Here is a 22995-nt window from a genome sequence, read left to right on the forward strand (position 1 = left end):
CGTACGTTAGCTCGGGAAGCTAGAGGGCTTGTTTTCAGACGTTTCATCACCATACGAGGTAACAATATCAGTGAGAGTCTTCAATGAAGCGGTCCTTGTGTGCTTTGCCTCTGTATTTATAAGGCTGAGCTTCTTAAGGCGCGTGATAACATTTCCAGTTCTATATTAAAGAGAAGCTAGATAAGATCTAAATCGAGAGATCTGTTGAGATTGTCATGTCTCTAAGAATTCTCATGCATGTCTTCTTTTCGCCTGTCCTCTGATGTGTGTGTTGTCCCTAGTAAAGTGGTGTCCTTCTTTATCGGTATGTATAGAAATTACCACTCATCAACCTGAGCTTCAAATGTTCTCACTGTTTATTAAATATAATATTGTGAAACGTGCTGTAATGCATGTGGCAGGAAGAACAGAGGCGACAAGTACAGTTTAAATGATGAGTCGATCTTGGTGCTCGTAAAGCTAAATTTGTTGACTTCTGTTCCACAATATCATGCACTGCAATGGGACAGAAATCCAAAGTCATAATTCAGAGCTTTCATTACAACCTGAACCAATGACTGTCAGTGGCACATATTGATTATCCGCCAATGTCCATCGACTTATCCTTCATTATCATTCAAACTGGTAAATTTCCTCTGAAATCTATCTAAAGCTTTCAACTCCAACCAAGAATGAGGTGAGCAGAACTGAACACAATATTTCAATTGTGGTCTAACCACGGCTATAAAAAGCTGCAAAATAACTTCGCGGCTCCTGAACATATTCCCCCTGCTAATGAAATATAAGGTAACACACCACTTCTTAACTTCCCAATTAACTTGGATGGCAACTTTGAGGGGTCTATGGACATGGACCCATGGATCCCTCTGTTTCGCCACACCGCCAAATATCCTGCCTTTAAACCTGCATTTACTTTCAAATTCGACTTCCAAAATGAATCACTTCGCACCTTTCCCAGTGAACTCAATCTGCCAATAATTAGCTCAGTTGTGCATTCTGTTGATGTCCCGTTGCAACCTGCAACAACTCTCCACACTATCCACTTCTCCATCAAACCTCGTTTCATCGAAAAACTGACTAACTGATCCTTGCACTTCCTCATCCATGTCATTTATAAACAATAAAAAGAGCAAATTATTTCTGTATTCCACTTTCACATGTATCCAGATCTGAATTCAAGATGATTCCCACGTCGGTCTTTCTTTTCAGCTGTGGCTGCTTCGACATTCCCCAAACCACTTCTCAGACATAACATAACCAGACATGTATGTGGCTTTACCACTGCGCCACTCGACTCAGGTTCAATTTCAAACTATGCCAGAGGAGTGTCACAATTTGTTTTGTAAAATAACTTGCAAAAAAAGTACATAAGGAGTGGGTGGATGCTTGGTTCCTGAAGATGTCAGGTGTATCCAAAAGGCAAACTCAGCACCAGCGTTCAAAACAAATAGATCTGTCAATTATTGCAAATGAATCTGGAGTGCCTTTCATCTCCGGGGAATGCCATTTTAGGAAGGGACCATAGTGCCTGGGAAAATTCTGACTCCGTTAAGCATTTCCTTGTAATTAAAAGTAAGACCTGCAGATACTGGAATTCTGAAACAAAAGAGTAGAGGTGCTGGAGCTATTCAGGAGGTTGCCCAGAATCTGTGTAGGCAAAGCCGAAGGAGCATACAAGTCCAGTCATTCTTCTTCAGACCTCATTTGGAGAAAAGGAGTGGACTTACTGAAGTGAAACATTATCTTTATTTTTTCTCCGTCAGAACTGCTGAATTTCCGCAACACTTTCTACTTGTGTTTAAATGTTTCCTCTCTCTACAAGACAAACGAAAGTTTGGCAGATAGTTTCGAGTGTAAAACGTGTCATGAAAACAGCATGATTTACAATTATGTAATCCTAGTGCAATGAATGGTGTACAATCAAGGGAGTGGTTTGTCATTGTACCATTTCCTTCATGGGAAGTCGAGCAACTCTCATAATATCTTAACCCATGGCAAAATCCCATTCTTTGGCTGCGAGGGGGGTGGGCGGTCAAACATCAAGAAATTACTTACAGCTTGCGTTTACTACTAGAGATTAGAAATAAAATAAATTGAATATGCATGTCTGTGGTTCGACAGCACATCTCCCAAACGTTGAAGTGAGACACGTGAGCAGATATGCAATCAATTGCAAATATGTCTGAGAGGATTATGTTGCAGTTGGGGAGCATTTCAACTTTGCTGACATAAATTGAGACTGCATTCATGTGAAAGGATTCAATAGGGGCAAGATTGAAAATACGTCCAGGAGTCGTTTATTACCAATACATGGATCGTCCGACGATGAATGTGATAGAGTTACAGGTAGCTGTAGGGATTAATACCGGTCAAGAATTTGAAGTGTTTTTGTCGATCAGCATTTCTGGGATAGTAACGATAACTCAGTAAATTCCACATTCATTCTTGAAATGGATATGAATCAATGCAATGACAGACTGACTGACTGACAGACATAATGAAAGCACTGACGGAATTAATGAATTTACGCACTGACCGAATGGCATACTGACTGGACGCATAGACTGAGACATGGACTGACTGAATTAATGTACAGACACAATAACCGACTGAATTGACGCACCAGCTGATTGAATGACTGAATTAATATACTGACTGAATGCATGGACGCTCTGACTTACTGACTGAATGACTGAATGGACCAACTCGCGGATAGATTGACTGACTAATAGAATGGACGCACTGACTGACAGCACAGACACACTGACTGACTGACTGAATAAAGGCAGTGACTAACTGAATGAATGCATTGGCAGCCTGACTGACTGGCTAAATTAATAGACGCCCTGATTGAATGAGTGAATGGACTCGGGCTAACTGACTGAATGAACGGACTGACAATCGTACTGACTGACTGGACGTACTGACTGTCTGACAGATGACAAGACGCCGAGACTCCCTGACTGATTGATTGAATGAATGCATGCACTGACGGACTGATTTGACGCAGTGAATGTCATACTGAATGAGCAGTCACAGACTGGATTGACGCACTGAATAATGGACTGATCGAATGGGTGCACTAAATAAATGACTGACTGACTCAATGAATGCACATACTGAGTGACTGACTGACGAACTGACCAACCTACTGAATGGACGCAAAGAGAGACTGACTGATGGACTTAATAAATGCACTGATTGAATGAGTGAATGTGTGCACTGACCGAATGACAGACTGAATGAAATCACTGACCGGCTGACTGACAAAACTAACGCTCTGACTCAATGACTGACTGACTTTGTGGACATACTAAATGACTAATTAAATTGTCGTACTAACTGACTGACTAACAGCCTAACTGAACCAATGGGCGCACTAACTCAATCACTGATTGACTGAACGGACACATGCACTGTCTGACTGACTGACTGGGTGCACTGACCAACTGACCGTCTGACTGGATGCACTGACTGAAAGCACGAATGTACTGACTGACTGGGTGAATGGATGCACTGACAGACTGACTGAATGACTGACTTAGTTGACGAACTGACTGAATGACTGAGTGAATGGGCACTGACTAAATTAACGGACTGAGAGTCATACTGACTGGCTGGACGCACTGATGGCCTGAATGATGACGAGATGCCGTGACTGATTGATTGAATGAATGGACCCACTGACTGACTGACTTGACGCACCGAATGATTGACTGAATGGACACACTGACTGACTGACTGACCAAATGGAAGCACTCGCTGGGTGAATGGGCATTCTGACTGACTGACTGACTGAATGGAAACTCACTGACTGATTGACTGACTGGCTGATTGTCCGCACGAACTGATTGATTTACTGAATGAATCCGTTGAATGATTGAGTGACTGACTAACGGATTCGGTATAATGACTGACTGACTGAAGGGATGAAGTGACTGACACCACTGACTGTCTGAACGAATGAACACACTGATGACGGATTGACTGAGTAGACGCACTGAACGACTGAGTGACTCACTGAATGGATGCAATGTCTGATTGTGTGAACGGAGACACTGACAGTCGGACAAATTAACTGGAGACACTGGCTGTCTGAAAGATTTTAAGACATCATGACTGACGCATTGAATGAATTGACGCACTGACTGATTGAATGAATGAACGTACTCACTGACTGACAGACAGGGTGGAAGCACTGACTGATTGACTAAACGGACACACTGATTGGCTGAATTGATGGACTGACTGAGTGACTAACCGAATGGATGCACTGACTCAATAACTGACTGACACAATGGACGCACTTGCTCACTGACTGAATGAATGGACACACTGATATACTGACTGATTAACTGACTTAATGTCAGTTATTAAATGAGTGAATAGAGCGACTGGCAATAACAGACTGCATGGTGGCACTATCTGATTACGTGCAAACTGAACGGATGCACTGTTTCGATGACTGACCAACTAAATGGACGGATGGACAGAGTGACTGACTGACTGACTAACCAAATGAATGCACTGACTGACTGACCGAATGGAACTGCCCTGAATGTCTGATTGAATAATCGCACTGACTGACTGACTCACTGAATAAAAGTACTGACTGACTGAGTGAGTGCACATGCTGACTGACTGAATGGACGCACTGAGAGAACATACGATCTGAACGGCTGACTGATTGAATGAACGGAGTGACTGGCTGAATGATAGCACTGATTTGCTTCTTGAATGAACTCACTATCTGATTGACTGACTGAATTGACCCACTGAATGCACTCACTGACTGACTCACTGAATAAATGCACTGACACCATGACTGACTGAACGGACTGACTGACTGCACGCGCTGACTGACTGGCTGGACACACTGTCTCATTGACAGACTGAATGGACGCACTAACTGACGGAACGGACGAATGTAGTCTCGTTGCACGTGCGATTGTCACAGTTTGTCGTCACAGGCAGGAACATGAAGCAGCTCAAAAGTTTCCACTCGAGCCCCGTGAAGACGAGGGTAAAGTGCAATAATGAAGACATGGTGCCTGTGAGTGTTTTAGCAACTGTTTTCCCGACGGTTGTTCGACTATTCCCCGAGAGATTACAATCATGGTCTGCTGTCTGGGTGAAATCTACCAAATATCAATGACAGTGTTCAGTGATTTTGTCCGCTTCATTTCACATCCCTGTATCAATCGTCAAATGAATTGCACTGCCCTTCTCTCTTCACATAGTCCTGTATAATCTCCAATCTAATCTGCCTGCTCAGCTGTCTCCGCATAGCCCTGTATCATTTACCAAAATGAAATCTCCAATTCTTGGTGATCTTATTTCCTTTCTTCTCCCCTTTTCTCTCTCTCTCCTCGTGCTCAGTCCACATCCTGCCACTTTGTCTCTCTCTGTCTCTCTTTCTATCTATCTATCTATCTATCTATCTATCTATCTATCTATCTATCTATCTATCTATCTATCTATCTATCTATCTATCTATCTATCTATCTATCTATCTATCTATCTATCTATCTATCTATCTATCTATCTATCTATCTATCTATCTATCTATCTATCTATCTATCTATCTATCTATCTATCTATCTATCTATCTATCTATCTATCTATCTATCTATCTATCTATCTCTAAGCCTCTCTCTCTCTCTGTCTCTTTTGCTCATTCCCCCACACCCTTCGCCCTCTTTCTCACCTCCTTTCTTCCCGCCCATTGCTGTCACCCTCTGTCACACCTTCTTGCCCTGTGACATTTCCTTTCATGTTGTCCGTACGCTCTGCTCTTCCCCCGCCATTGCTCGGAACCTTCTATCACTCGCAAACCGGTAAGTCTCACTTTCTTACTGCCACACCTCCCGAGTCGCCCTCTGCCTGCCCTCCCCTGCTGTCCCTCTCTGCTACCCCGTTTCACCCCCACTCCATTGCTCTCACAGTCTGACTTCCTCCCACAGCCGCAAACCCCGCAGTTACTCTTGCACTCTGCGCCCCTCCCCAATCGCTGTCGACCTCTGCCCGCCCTCCCCTGCCATCACTGTCACTCCCTGATAACCCCGTTCACACGCCATCCCCCACAAACCCTGTTTCCATCACACTGTGCTCCGCCCCCCAGTCGCTCTATGCTGGGTCCCCCTAATGTTCTCATGCTCTACCCGACCCCAGAACCATCCACCCGTTGTTTTTGCCCTCTCCAATTCACACTGGCAAGCTCTGCAACATCCCCCCACCCACACATCCCACCCTGCCTCGGAGCAGCATTGTTTTGCTGACACAAACTTGATGGGCGACAGGGCCTCTTAAATACCATGTGATTCACATGGGACCTATCACATTTCAGTTGTGGATACATACTTATGCACGGACTGTTGTGTGACTATAGCGCGAAAACATTACACACCCTCACACTCTCACATTCTCTCTCTGTCATTCACGCACACACTCTCATTCTCTGGCCTTCCATGCCTGTGATTGTATAGGAACTCACTCTGTATTCTGTCTGCAGGTTGCCTTGTGATGTCAGAACATCGCAAAAAGCCCGCCGATCATCAAGTCAAGATCTTCCTGCATGTCCGTGGAGTGAAGAGAAACTCATTCCTGGACCAGTGAGTGGAGAGCCAGCGCAGAGGGAGGAGACTGGGGTGGGGCATGGGCAAGAGAACACTGCACAGTTCCGAACAGGCTCGAACAGCAGAGGGGCACCGTCAATGACACTTTCTATCTGATAGCCACTTGGAAAGAGTGATCAGACTGTATATTTATGAATAAATGGAATGTGGAACAAAAATACTCTACGGTTGTGGGCCAATTGTTAAATATGAAACTCTCAGTCAGATTCCAATTTGTAACTCACTCTTGAGTATTTGTTATTTTATAGAAATCATCTCTCTGCCTCTCAATTACTTTCCACTGTGTAACACACACCCCAGTGAAATGTTTTGTTGTTTAAAGGACACAGAAGGATCAGGCCCTTTGTCCCAGCACATTTGTGCCGGTCGTGCTGTCCATCCAAACTAATCCTACCTGCCTGCACATTATCCCTATCCCTTTATCCCATGCCATTTCACATGTCTGTTCAAAGCTTCTTAGTTGTTGCGATCATATCTGATTTTCCCACCTTTCCCGGTTTTAGGTTCCAGGCACCGACCACCTTTTTTTAAAAAAAAACATTGTTGTCATCTCCTTTATACCTTATCTTCTCACCTTAATCCTTTGTTCCGTATTATTTGACACATCCACGTGGAGTAAAGATTGGCTAACTACCAAATCTCTTCCTCTCATAATTTTATATGTTTATATCAATTTGTCCCTCAAATTCTGACGCTGTAGTGAATACACTGCAAGTTTGTGCAGGCGAAAGTGAGAACTGCAGATACTGGAGATCAGAATCTAGATTAGAGTGGTGCTGGGAAATCAGAGCAGGTCAAGCAGCATCTGAAGAGCAGGAAGATCGACATTTCAGGCAAAAGTCCTTCATCAGGAATATGGCAGAGAGCCTCCGGGGTGGAGAGACAATTTGCAGCCTTTCCTTTGAGCTAATCTACTCTAATTCAGACAACATCTTGTTAAACGTTTCTTGGCCTCTCTCCAAAGCCTGCACAATCTCACTACACGTAGTAACCCAAAGGTGGACTAGTTAAAGTTTTATACAACTAAAACATGCGAACTCAAAGCCCTGACTGATGAAGGACAGCATGCCATAGGCCTTCTTTATCACCTTGTTCACTTGCGTTGCCACTTTTCTGCACCACAAGATCCCGCTGGATATCAATGCAATTCAGAGTCCTGCAATGTGCTGTATTTACTCCAGCATTTGACTTCCCAAAATCCATCACCTCACACTTGTACAGATTAAACTCCACCTGACATTTTGCGACTCAATGTTCCAACTGCTCGGTATACTGCTGTATCCTTTGGTAATCTTCCTTACTATCCGCACACCTTGCAAACGTACTAGTCAGACCTCCTGCAATTTTCATCCATAATGAGGAACAACCAGCCAATGTCTCAGCACTGACCCCCACAGAACCCCAGGTCACAGACCTCCAGGGAGAAAACCAGTCCTCCATAACTGAATTCTCTTCTGTAATCAAGTTAATTTTAAAGTATCCAACTTTCCAACTTGCCCTCGATTCCATTTAACGCAATCTTTTCATGAGGGGTTATTATGAGGGGCCTTGTGACATTCTATAGTAAAATCCATGCAGACAATATCTACTGGTCTACCCTCAGTAATCATCTTTGTCACTTCCTCAAAAAAATCAAGTTTGTGAGGCATGGCCTCCCTTGCATAAAGACAGCTGATTATATCTAACGTCCATTCGTCCCTCAATCTGAATAAATCCGCTGTCAAAGAACCTTCGCCAATAATTTCCCTCCGAGTGATTAAAGATTTAGCGACCAATCATGTACTGGGTTGCGCTTCCTCAACAAAGGAACAGCATAGGCTTTTCGCCAGTCTTCTGACTCTTTGTCTGTTTTGAAAGGGGATACAAAACAAATCTCTCTCAAGGCCCCAGCAATCTCCTCCCTTGCTACCTTCAGTGTTCTGAGTTAGATTCTATCAAGTCTTGGGGACTTAATGTGTTTCAAAACATGCAATACTGTCACCACAACAATATTGACATTCCCCAGAATATCAACAAGTGCCTCGATAATCTTATCAGAATCCATGTCTTTCTCCTGAGTGAAAACCAATACAAAATACTCATCAACGACCTCTCCATATTCCCCTCCTTTGTCCTTGAGCAGAACAACCCTTTCCTTCGTTACCCTCTTACCCCAACTCTGTGTATAACATGTCTTGGGCATTGTCTTGAATTCTACTTGCAAATGCTTTTTTATGACCCCTTCCAATAACTTGTTTCAGTTCTTTTCCACAACTTCTCAGGTCGACCTGGATTTCAGTTCCATAAAGCTCAAATTCCCAAACACGTATTCATTATTCCCACTTGTCAGATGTCGATTTACCCTCAAACTGTCACTTGGAGAAGTTTCTCCACTTCTTGCCTCATACTGTTGTAATTAGACTTGCACAAATTTAGCAATTTGACGGAGAAAGCATCTTATCCTTATCCATAACAACTTTAGAACTTGTCTCCAAAATGAGACATTTTGATCATGTCTCCAAAATGTTCCCTCACTGATATTTTTATCACTTAGCCAGGCTCATTCCCCAGTATAAGATATGGGACAGCCCCTTCACTACTTGGAACACCTGCACATGTTTTTAAGGATACCTCCTGGATACACATATTTCATATCAGCGCCTGGCGCTTAGAGAGTCCTAGTCAATATTGGGGAAGTTAAAATTGCCCAATACAACAACTCTATTGTTGAACTGCTTACATATGTGTTCCTCTTACTCCCATTGACTTTTAGGAGGCCTGTCATATAACACCATCACAGTGACAGCATCTTTCCTCATCCTCAGATCGCTCCATTTGACCCCACTAAATGGGCCCTTCAAGATGCTCATTCTTGTTTCCGACATTCTCCTCCATCAGTAATGCTGCGCTCTTCCCCACCCCATTGCATTACAACCCGTTATATCTCGCCTAAAGTTTCTAGAACACATAGCAGTACAGGCCTCCTGCCCTTCGATGTTGTGCTGGCCTTTTATTCTACTCGAAGCTCAGACTATCCTACATGCCCTTCAAGTATTACCATCCATGTGCCTATCCAAGAGTCACGTAAATGAATCTGACTCTAAAGCTACTGCTGGCAGCGCATTCCACGCACCCAGCACTCTGAGTAAAGAATCTACCTCTCCTTAAAACTTCTTCCAATTGCCTTAAAATTACAATTCCTCGTCATAGACATTTCCAACATAGGAATACGTTTAGATTATTACAGTGTGGAAACAGGCCCTTAGGCCCAACAAGTGCACACCGCCCCGCCGAAGCGCAACCCTACATGCACCCCTTAGCATGGCCAATTCACCTGACCTACACATCATTGGACTGTGGGAGGAAACCGGAGGACGTGGAGAAAACCCACGCAGACACGGGGAGAATATGCAAACTCCACACAGTCAGTCGCCTGAGGCGGGATTTGATCGCAGGTCTCTGGCACTGTGAGGCAGCAGTGCTAACCACTATGCCATCGTGCCTCCCACCATTCGATGCACGTCTCTCAACATCTTGTAGACCTCTCGCAAATTATATCTCATCCTTCATCAATCAAAAAAGACCTAACTTCCTCACCTTTTCTTCTTAAGACATGCCCTCCAGTCCAGCCAGCATCCTGGTAAACTCCTCTGAACCCTCTCTGAAGCTTCCACATCATTCCCATAAACAGGCGACCAGAACTTTAAACATTATCCAAAGTGTGGTCTAAACAGGGCTCTCAAGAGCTACACCATAACCTCGCGACTCTTACATTCCTTCCCCCACTAATGAAAGCCATCATACCTTACACTTTCTGAAGAACCCAATCAACTTGGGTGGCAACTTTGATGGATCTGTGGGCATGGAGCCCGAGATCCCGTGTTCCTCCACACTGTCAATAATCCTGCCTTTAAACCTGGTTTCTGCATTCAGCTTTGATTTTCCAAAGTGAATCACTTCACACTTTTCCAGGTTGTACTCTATCTGCCACTTATCAGCCCAGTTCTGCATCCTGTCAATGTCCACTTGCAAAATACTACAGTTCTTCACACTATCCACGACTCCATCAATGTTTGTCTCATCGACCAACTTACTACTCGTCCTTCCACCTCCTCGGCCAAGTCATGTGTAAAAACGCAGCAGTCCCAGAACCTATCCCTGTGGAACACCATTCACTTGCAGGCACTGAGCTCCAGGCTGAACACTTTCCACCTACTACCACCCTGTCTTCTATGGGCCAGGCAATTCTGTATCCAGCCAGCCAGATTTCCCTTATACCGTACCTCCTTGCGTTCTGAATGACCCTACAACATTACATATCCGGGCAAACGTATCAACCGTCTTGCGAAAGTCCATATAAACTTCGACCCACATTAACATGATTTGTCACATCCCCAAAGAATACAATAAGATTTGTGAGGCATGACCTGCCTCTCCCAAAGTCATGCTGACTATCTCCAATTAAACTACGGTTTTTCAAGTAATTATGTCTCTCAGAATCCATTCCAGTATTTGCCCATCGCTGACATAAGACTGACTGGTCTGAAATTTCCAGGATTAACCTTATTCGCTTTCTTGAACAAGGGAATAACATTTGCCACCATCCAATCATCCAGCACTGCTCCTGTATTTGTAACATCGATTACCACAGGTGAGGCGCTGGAAGACAGGAGATTGGCTAACGTGATGTCAATACTTAAGAAAGGTGGTAAGGAAATGGCAGGAAATTAGAGACCAGTGAGCCTGATGTCAGTGGTAGGTAAACTGTTGGAGGGAATCCTTAGAGACAGGATTTACATGTATTTGGATAGGCAAGATCTAATTATGAGCAGTCCACCTGGTGTTGTGTGGGCGAAATCGTGTGTCATGAGCATGACTGATTTTTTGAAGAAGTGACAATGGAGGTTGATGAAGGCGGAGCAGGGATTTGTCCAAATGGACTTTAGCAAGACTTTTTGCAAGGTTATGCATGGTAGACCAGATAGCAAGGTTTGATCACATGGAATCCAGCAGAGCTAATCACTTGCATATAAAATTGCATTGACGGTGGGAGACAAGATGGTGGTGGAACGTTCTATTTCAGGCTGGAGGCCTAAGACAAGCGGAGTGCCATATTAACTCTGACGTAGCTCCACAAGTGCTGCCAGACTTGTTGAGTTCTTTCCAGCAGTTTTTGTTTGTGTTGCTGGCAAAGGAGCTCAATGAATTAAGGATATCTGGGCAAGAGCAAGTTTGACACCGAAGTATCTGTTTCTGTGTCGTACAATTCTACATCTTTGCACCTTTATGACTCATTTCTTAGTCCTCTAGTTCAGACCCTGCAAGAGGCGCCCGTCTAGATTGATTGATTTATTGTTAGGTGTACAGAAGTACAGTGAAAGGCTTTTTAGTGAGCAGATCAGGCAGGTTATAGGAAGCGAGAATTTACAGATCAGGACGACTGAGGTAGAGACCTTGTACATTCTCATACTCTGCTAGAACAATGTTAGAAACATCATCATTATTTGAGGCCAAGGAGTCAATTCATCAGTCTAATTTAGCCATGCAAATGTTGGCAGCGGTATAGATGTAGTATATGGATGGAAAGCAGGTTTCTGTGATGGTGTAGGCTGAGCACCCCAACTTTTGAAGCATCTTACAGTCGAAACAAAGAAGGAGCACTTTGGAATCGCGGTAGTTCAGAACGAATGGAGATTGAGATTTAAAACACAGGAAGACGCTGCGTTTGCAGTGAATTTCGCATGCCCTGGGACCTCTTTTCAGAGGGTACCACAGAATGCGTCTGTGTTTGAGGACTCCATGGGATCAGTAGAATAAAGGCTTTTATTTTACCATCCACTGTCTAGGCCCTGCAGTCACTGCAATCAAGTTGTCCAGAGACTTAAATCTTGACAAGATGCACATATATGTGCATTTTTTACATAAATCGAGTGCATTATGTGGTTGTTCCATGTTATCATCTAACGCTCCATCGGTCAGTTTTGGAAGAAGCTGCTGCTGTAAACCAGGTACATTATTGAAGAAGGGATTCAATTCGAGAACAAGAAAACAGACAGGTGTGATAACTACAATGTGGGGTTCACACGTTACAAACAAAGAGGCATTGCTCCCACCTGTGTACATGTGAAAAAACTCATGGAGCTAAATTTTATACATTAGGAAAGCAAATGTGGTACTGGGGAACCATCCATTTACATCCTGTCCCATGTGAATCCAGAAACATAACTAGGAGAAAATACAGCTATAAAAAATTTACTCAAAAGCGAGTTAAACAAGCAGCTATGGGATAAAGTTCAGGAGAAATAGAAGAAAGATGGTGAGTAAGCTCAGCGAAGTGAAACCCCGAGAGAGCTGTTAATGACAGTACAGGGTGAAAGGTCACTTGCCAGGCTATGAATATTTTAGTGTGTTTATCTTGGGGTTCTAATTTGTTTAACTGGATTCGTTAGATCCAGCACTAAAACAATATAAAATACAGATGTCGAACTCATGTTGTAGTTTCGCAGTTTACAAATGTGACTACATTTTAAGCTGATCAGGAGAAAGTGAAGACTGCAGTTGCTGGTGAGTAGAGTTGCGAATGTGGTGTTGGAAAAACCCAGCGGGTCAGGCAGCACAGAAGAAGATCGACGTTTATTTTTTGACCAAACTGTCGATTTCCCTGCTCCTGGGATGCTGTCTGCCTTGTGCTTTTCCAGCACCACACCCTCGACTTTAAACTGATCAGACCTGGCCAATTTGAGTGTTTCATGCTCGAATTAAGTCTCAACACCCTGTGTTATTCATCAACAGGGGATGTCACGCATGATCTAAACTGTTTACTCAAAATTTAGCAAATGAGAAAAAACACTTCGGTGTCCCAATGGATGCCCCTGAAAGTATAAAATGAATGCACTGGTATGGAACATTTCAGAGTTGAACATGGAAAACTGTTTGCAATACAAAACAACACAGACCATTCGCAGAGAAATTGCATAATACTGTACGAGTTGTCAGGAAAATATATTATACGATCCTTACTATTATTGGTATTCCTGGTAAGTGTTTATAAGGTTAGAACTTGTTGAATTTTCTATATGCATTGGCTTTTGATACGCACAGTTACTTCATACAGTATTTGCTGGTCATTCTATTACCGACAACATAATGTTGTTACTGGTAACAAAATTTAATTTTTATCAGTGTTACCTTTATTTGCTGAAAATGCCTGTCCTGTTTATTTGACGCTCACTCCCAGGTGTGTGTGTGCGAATGTGAGAGAGAGAGGGAGAGATGTCTGTCCTGTGAAGCTCGAGATAGGAAAGGGGAACCTCCCTGACAGTAGGTATTGTTGGAGATTATCAATGTTAGGTTGTACTGTGTGCGATGAAAAATGGACAAACTCACGTCATATCAGTCGCCTTTTTATACTAAGAGAAATTATAGGTTAGCTTTGCTCTTGTGTGGGTGATTGTATTCAGTCATTTACTTTTAATCTATTTAGATCCAGTGATTTATTAACAGCACTTTCTCATCTTGATTATTCTTCTTTCTGGTGCACAACTTTAACTAGAATCGGATGTCACATGTTCTGCTTTAGTAAAGAATTGATATCAAAACGCAGAGATTAACACAGATGATTAATATTTTTAATACACGTCGTGGGAACATAACAGAATATAAACTAGATATTGATATTTTCTGAGCCGTAATCAAGTTCACATCACTTGATTCGATGTTTCCATATCTCCATCGCTTTTCTCCAATCTCTTATTCTTCCCGCAATATCAAAGGGAACTCTCATCAATCAGGAGTAAATCGATCTATTTTCTCTGTTGGGTGATTTATTTTTTGTGGGTTTGGTGATGACTGCGGCATAAATTTCAGACTCTGGCACTTCCACAAGTTCTCCACCTTCCGTGTTCAAACCAGAGTATAGCTTAAAGGTCTCTACTTGAACACTGCACAAAATTTCCAAAGTACAGAATAATGGTAACGGCTGTTCAATGTTTCCCAATTCATATTACCTTCCTGTTATGGAATTGTGCTTGTCCAATAGAAGCATACCCATCAATGCATCATAATTGGTTTTCTGCTGCTTTGAAGATCACAAATCCTCCAGCTCAGTGAGCAAACTTAATTCCATCAGAAATCTGTCTCATGCTCCACTATGGGGGTGAGACACTATGGGGCTCATAGTGTGAGGCTTTTAGCGAAATATGTTTCGATTATACGTATACTGTCCCATCAAACTCATTTTGTCACAACTGAAACCATTATGTATCTGTTTCCAGAACAATAGTGACTGGTCCAAGGTGGGTGGGCTCAGGTGACACCAGAAAATCTTGAGTGCACGACGACGATCCAATCATTGGAACAGTTCTTACTTGGCAGACCATTTCTCTTTTCCAGCTTCCTCATTCAACTGTGTTCTCAGGGGTTAGTACAGCGCCACGGACCCAGGTTTGATTCCAGCCTTGGGGTGACTGTCTATGTGCAGTTTAGAAATGTCTGCATGGGTTTCCGCCGGGTGCTTCAATCTCCTCCCATGTCCAGAGATGTGCAAGTTCGTAGGATTGACAATGATAACGAGCACCTTAGATTCCCTATAGTATGGAAACAGGCCCTTCGGCTCAACAAGTCAAAAGTGACCCTCGAAGATTCACTTACAGACCCATTCTCTATCCCATTATCCTGTATTTACCCCTAACTAATGCACCTAAGGCATGCATACGTGATCACTATAGGCAATAGATCATGGCCAATTCACCCTAAACTGCACATGTTGGACTGTAGGAGGAAACCGGAACACCCAGCGGAAACCCATACAGACACGGGGATAATGTGCAAAGTCCACGCAGACAGTCGGCCGAGGTTGGCATCAAACCCGGGTCTCTGGTGCTGTGCTAACCACAGAGAACAGACTTGAATGAGGAAGTTGGAAACGAAAAACCTTCTGCAAGGTAGGAACTGCTCAGATGATTGGATCATTGTCTGCACTCAAGATTGTCTGCTTGACCTGACATGGTGCTGTGAGACAGCAGTGCTAACTAGTGAGCCTTAGTGTTCAGGGTCGTGCATGCTCGATGAACTTGCCATGGGAATTGCGAGATTACCAGATTGGCATAGAAAATTCTCGTGAGTTCATGGGGATTGGTCCTCCAGATGGTATATTCTTCCGAGGGTCAGCTCAGCCTTGATGTGCCAAGCAGCCTCCGTACTTATTCAATGATTCTTTGGACATAAGAATACTCAGACCTTCATATCAGTAGATTCGTTCAAATCACCAGTTCCACGTTATGAAAAAAAAAGTAAATGCAGCCACAATTAATTGCCCTGGTTTAGTTTTGGTTTAAACCAATGGAAAGGGCGGATGTCCATGTTTCCAACCAAATCTCAGTGCTTACTATCTCCATACGAATATAAGCAAAATTAAGCACATTTCTGCCTACTTTCTGTTACAGCAAAACTCGTGGAAATTGTGATCCTATCCCAGGGCAAGTATGGGATCTCCCACTGCACTACTCGTTACCTGGTGGCCATGGCAATGGCGGATCTACTGACGATTATCACTGAGGTCATGCTTTTCCGAATCAATTGGTACTATTTCCCATTTCCTCTCCTGAAACTCACTGCTGTTTGTAAGGTTAACTACCTCCTGGCGCGGTTAGCAATGGACTGTTCAGTTTGATTCACTGTCGCTTTTACATTTGATCGATTTATTGCAATTTGTTGTGAGAGGCTTAAATCTAAATATTGCACCAGGAAAACTGCAAAAGTAGTTCTTGCAAAAGTTAGTATATTTTTTAATTTAAAAACATTCCCATTTGCTTTCGATTTAAGCCTAAACGAATAATAAACAAGGTTCCTCTGTATTGTTCTAATAAACGAAGCTATTTCACTGTCCCGAGATGGACTGGATTTAGAATGGTTGATAAGGTTTTAACGCCATTGTTACCATTTGGTTTAATTCTGTTGCTCAATGCTCTGATAGTCAGGCATATATTAGTGACTAGTCGAGTCAGAAAGGGACTGAGGGGTCATAGCAAGGGACAGAATGATCCAGAGATGGAGAGCAGACGGAATTCTGTGATTTTACTCCTCACCATATCAAGCAGTTTTATACTGTTGTGGTTTCCGTATATTTTGATCATTTTCAATATTAATGAACTCTTCGATGACAATTCTGAATATACATTTAAGAAAGTTGGATATATGCTGCGAAATTTAACTTGCAGCACAAACACATTAATTTATATTGTGACAGAGTCCAAGTTCAGAGAACAGTTGAAGAGCATGGTGAAATATCCGGTTACATTAATTATGAAAATAACTTCAAAAAGAACTAACTCAGAGCTGCTGAAATGATGAGATGCGAATTGAAAGAGTGGCTGGCAGAACATCGATTGGAAAGAAAACCGAGAAGCAAGATGTATTAAGGTGTCGTGACCAATCCGCATGGCGTAACAGAGGAACTTATAAAGAAAAGTGGCACCAGGTCAAACAGAAACCTTCTGCAGGCCTGAAAAAAATGAGCAGGCATAACCCAAATCCACAACAGCAGCAAGGCACATCCTATATGAACTTGTCTGGTTAATGGCAAAAGAGCAGGAAAATTCGAACATCCTGGAGCTCAGAGGACAAGGCCTCGAGATAACACCCCTCCTGCATACTCGTTTGTAATGTGCATACGAGGAAGAAAAACGATGGGTTAAGCGTGTGTGCTGCAGGATACTATTACTCACATGGCAATCAACAACATAGTTTTCTGTCAGACAAGGCTAAATGATTCAACAATGAAAGGATCAACTGGGCGTTGAACTTTATTCATCATCTTATTGCCATTGATACAGGGAGAAAGTGAGGGCTGCAGATGCTGGAGAACAGAGCTGAAAATGTGTTGCTGGAAAAGCGCAGCAGGTCAGGCAGCATCCAAGGAGCAGGAAAATCTACGTTTCAGGCATGTGCCCTTGTTCAGGAATCATTGATACAGGTAGACTAGATGCAATGGTTAACATGGTAAGGAACTCATCGCCACTCTCCAAAATGTGCATCCACCATCTTGAACGCAGACGTCTGAAACATAATGAAATACTCGCAGATTTGCTCGGATTGGTCCAGCTTGAAAAATACGTGAGATTCTCAACCGATGGAGCAGGAATTTAACTGGTTAAACGTTTTTTTTTATCAAGTTACTTTGTTTGCGTCAGAGCCAGGTTCTGCCCAGAGATACATAAGTTTAAGTAGTGTAGTTAGACATTCAGCTCCTGATAAAGCAGTTATCCAAATATCACTGGATATCCTTCACTTGAACACGGCCCTCAGTATTGGCTTTACGTCTTTTGAATACTGAGAGGGTTGGGGTTTGGGGGAAGCTAATCCATATAGTGATTCATTACAATCTTACGTACGTAGGGTTGAATAATGATATCTGGGAATTGGTTGACAGTGAGAATTGTGCCCAATGGGGGAGGAAGTGGTTCACTTAGCATTTCTTCCAAATGGTAAAGTGTCCTGAGCGGAGGGTTCAGTGCAGGATTCCAATTCCCCCACATGAAACCACCCCAAATTATGACATCCTGGTGAGTTGCAGTCAGAGGATGTTTCAGCAATTGCACAAATTGCTGGATAAATGGTCAAAACGCGAAAATGGTCCTGGAGTGCTTTCGATATTTGTGCATTGGGTCTTGTCCGAGGGCGTGCAGGGTCTCTGCAAGTTCTAAGCACTAACCAGACTGGGATAGATAGGTGTACAGAACTGGAATCTATTGCAAGGTCAGTGCTGAGGGAGTGCCATACTGTCAGAGGGTCAATGCTGAGAGAGTGCCGCACTGTTGGTCGGTCAGTGCTGAGGGAGTGCTGTACTCTCGGAGGATCAGTGCTGGGGGAGCGGCGCACTATCATACTGTCAGTGCTGAAGGAGAACCGCACTGTTGGATTGATGGTGCTGAGGGAGTGGGCACTGTTGGAATGTCACGGCTAATGGAGCAGACACTGTCGGACGGTCATTGCTGAGGCAGTGCCACACAGTTGGAGTCTAAGTGCTGAGGGAGCGGCGCATTGTCGGAGGGTCAGTGATGAGAGAGTGGGCACTATCAGAGCGTCAGCGCTGAGGGAGTCGGCATTCGTGTCGGGTCAGTGCTGAAGGAGCTCCAGACATGCTGAAGTTCAGTGCTGTTGGAATGAGCACTGTCTGAGGGTCAGTCCTGTTGAAAGGGGGCACTGTTGGAGGGGGCGGTGCTGCGGGAATATCGCACTCTCAGAGAGTCAGTGCTGAGGGAGTGCCGCACAGCTGGAGGATCAGTACTGAGGGAGTGCCGCACTATTGGAGTGTCAGTGCTGAGGCAGTGCCGCACTTTTGGATTCAGTGCTGAGGGAGTGCTGCACTGTTGGAGGGTCAGTGCTGAGGGAGCGGCGCATTGTCAGAGGGTCAGTGCTGATGGATCGGACACTGTCGGAGGGTCAGAGCTAAGGGAGTGCCGCACTGTTGGTGTCTAATTGCTGAGGGAGCGGCGCACTTTCAGAGGGTCAGTGCTGTGGGAGCGCCGCACTGTTGGACTCTCAGTGCTGAGGGAGTGTCACACTGTTGGAGGGTCAATGCTGTGGGAGTGCTGCATTGTTGGCCAGGATTATGGTTTGGTCGACAGAGATGGAGAATAATGAGATTTCGATGCAGCTCCACCAATGCAAATGCTGGCCCTGATGTTTGTGGTGGAAGACGTAGTTGAGTAATCTCTGAGGAGGAGGAGGTGAGCAGCAACCAGTTCAGCGGGGAGCTGCTTTCTGACTCAGCAATAATCTCAGGCCAGTGATGAAGCAATGATTGAGTAAACCTGTGCATTCAATGCATGGAGAATCCACCAAAACTCCAATGCCAGCCCCCAGTTCCAGGACAATGGACAGTCTGTAACCAGCTACTGGGAACCAGCCGTAATCGGCAGAAATTGCTGGAGAGGGAGTTAGTGTGTGGCCAGTGACTGACCTGGACTCTCTATCCCCAGGTCACTGAGTCAGAGAAGATATACTGACGTCTCTATCCACACGATTCAGAAATATGCGCCATTTCTCCAGGCCAGCAATCCCAAACGCGAGGCAGAACTGCGCCAAGATACCCAGTCCCGTGGTTGGGCGCTGTGGGGAAGGACCGTGTACCTAACACACAGTGACCACATATACTGGGGGAGGCTGCTTTGCCCTCGAACTTCTCCAGTGTTGCTGGAGCTGCACCCCCATCCCAGCTCGCAGTGCTCATGGCCTGGTGGATGCTGTCTTTGAGGTAAGATTTGATGTGTCGGCCATGCCTCAGGCCGAGAGAGGCCGGGGACAGAGGGTGGGAGTGGAAGAAAACTGTAGTTCCGGCCTGGAGTGGGGGACGGTTGGACTCGAGACGATTCCTGAGTCAGGCTGTGTGCCAGCGTGTGAAAGCAGGAAAAGGGGATGGCAGTGAAAACTGGTGAGGTAAGGACAGTCTGACACAGAGACAGAGAGAGGTTAGATAGAGAGCGAGAATGAGAGCGAGACTGACAGACGTAGAGAGAGAGAGAAAGAAAGAGAGAGAGAGAGGGTGCAGGTAGATAGAGAGGAAGAGAAAGAGATGGGGATAACGAGGTGTACAAAGATAAACAGTGAGACAGACAGACAGAGAGAAACAGAACGATCAAGTGAGAGACAGAACGAGAAAGACATGGAGAGAGAGGCAGACGTACAGGTAGAGTGTGAGAGAAAATGAGATTTTGAGAGAGTGACAAAGAAATAGAAAGACACAAGGATAGATAGCGCGTGAAAGAGAAAAAGAGACGTTTAAATAGATAGACAGATGTAGAGAGACACAGAGAGAGAGGGATATATATATATATATATATATATATATAGAGAGAGAGAGAGAGAGAGAGAAACGTGTAAATTGAGGGAGAGAGAGAGAAACTGGGAAAGAGCCAGCAAGAGACAGTTTGAAAGGGATAGAGAAAATGACAGAGCGAGGAGTAGATAGAGAGGTGTTAATAGAGAGATGAAGTCAGAGACAGTGAATGAGGTAGCGAGTGTGTGAGAGAGATGCAGACAGAGAGAGACATGTAGAGAGTCACTATTGGAAGGAATTCAGAGGAACACATTTAACTTTCATTTGGAGATACCGGGTTGAACCTGGAACAGTCAGCATGATTTCATTAGGTGGGGGGGGGGGGGGGGGGGGCGGTCATGTCAGACCAACATCATTGTGTTTTTTCAAAAAGGTGACCATGTGTTTCAACAACGGTAATGCTTTTGATGTTGTCTATTGGGCGTCAGCCAGGCTCTCGATAAGGTCCCATATGGGAGACTGATAGGAAACGTAAGAGCCCAAAGAGCCAAAGCAATTTGGAGAATTGAATTCACAGTTGGCTGCGAAGCAGGAAGCAGAGGGCATTGTTTGAGAGCTGTCTCTGTGCCTGGAAGTCTGCGTCCAGTGGGATCCCATGATCCCTGCTGTTTGTGAGTGTCATCAATAATTTCGACTTGAATGTAGGACAGATGGTCAGCAAATTCACGAAGTACACAGTTGATGCAGAGGCAAACATTGAGACAGATCACCATAGATTACTAGAGGGTAGAAACTGGCAGGTCAGATGGACTATCAGTGGCAAATGGAATTCAATCGAGATAAATGTGAGCTGATGTTTTGGGGCAGGGAAAACAAAGCAGTAATGTACATGATTGAAAGTTGGACCAGAGAAGTATTGACGATCGGGTGGACACCCTTAAGGTACCAGGACAGGTGAATAACGTGGTTAAGAATACATGTGGTCCACTTGGGTTTATTAGTGGAGGCATAGAGTTTAAGAGTAGGGAGATGATGCTGCAACAGGATAAAACAGTTCAGGTAACAGCTGGAGTATCATGTGCAGTTCTGGAATCCACATTAAAGGGAGGGATGCAATAACACTGGAGAGGAGATTTTCCAGGATGTTTCCGGACCTGGTTGTTTCAGTTATTTGAAGAGGTTAAACAGTGTGAGGTGTTTTTTCTTAGATCAGAGGAGCCTGAGGGAGGAAGTGATTCAGACATAGCAAATGATGGCTGAGTCTACAGTTGGACGGAATACCCCAGACTCGCATTAGGATCATTCCTGAAATTAACATTCCGGGAGGGTGTTGAGTCAGTCCCTCAGTGAAACAGCACATGCTTCTTTCTTCCTCTACCTGGCTACAGGTACACACACACATATGATGATACAAACTCCACAGACCCAAGCACAGACACATTCACACATACTGAAAACAAACGCACACGAACACTCGTTGAAAGCAATTACACACAAAGAGATAGACAGACGGACGGACAGACAGACACAGACACACATACACACACACACACACACGAATGTGAACGTGTCGGGTGGGTTGGGCATTATATTTGGGTTGGGATGGTGGAGTTGTGTGTGGTGGAGAGGGAGTGAAAGGGTGCAGTACAAATTATGAACAAAATGGCTGTCCATCACACCCACCACCAACCCCTCCCCAACCATTTCCAACCACAAGGCCTGGGGACTACATAACTCCTCAGGAATGTTGCTCATGCCAATCAATAAATATCACCCTCAATATTAACAAATTAAAGACTTCATTGTCAGTCCAATAAATATTAACAACCAGAACTCTACTTCACAGATGTTAAAGGCAGTGACAATGAGTACCAATGTATATGATGATGGACCAGCATGTGAAAATTAAACTGGTGAATATTTGGTTAGTTTAACCCCTTCCTCATTCGGCGTGCTGTCACATGGTAGCAACAGTTGTTCGACTGCATCCAGCATTATTTACTCACAAGATCCCACACACAATATCAGGCCCGGAATGAAGCCTGGGCTTTTCGTGCTCAGTGGATGTTTGGGGATGGAGGCAAGGGTCAATTTCAATTCGCCGCTGGCCTCCACTGAGTCTCTTAACAATTGACTTCAATCTGTGTCCCGTGTCTGCAAACTCCTCCAGACCTTACACCGCTTTCTCTGTGTAATCTCCTAAACCTAAGCCACACCACTATCTCTTTCTCCTCCTACAGCCCCCAATTCCCCTCATGTCTGTAAGAAAATCATGTCCCTACACCCATCTCCATCTCGCTACCTCCGAGGACATACCGAGATCGTTGGTCGGTGATTGTTGGATTGCATTGGTCGGTCAGCTCAGGTGGCTAGAGCGTGGTGTTAATAACACCAAAGTCGTGGGTTCAATCCCACGCAATTACCAAGTGTCGTGCTGGTGTTGGCAAGGATGTAATAATTACAGTGCCGTGTCTGCGCTGATCGATGCTTGGGGCATCTTAGTGGTTAGCAATGCTGCTTTACAGCACCAGGATCCCAGGTTTGATTCCAGCCTCGGGTGACAGTCTATATGGAGTTTGCACATTCTCCCCGTGTCTATGCAGG

This window comes from Chiloscyllium plagiosum, unplaced genomic scaffold (assembly GCF_037043375.1).
Source record: "Chiloscyllium plagiosum isolate Xiang-an unplaced genomic scaffold, Cpla_swu_hap1 HiC_scaffold_41, whole genome shotgun sequence".
In the NCBI taxonomy this organism is placed as follows: Eukaryota; Metazoa; Chordata; class Chondrichthyes; order Orectolobiformes; family Hemiscylliidae; genus Chiloscyllium; species Chiloscyllium plagiosum.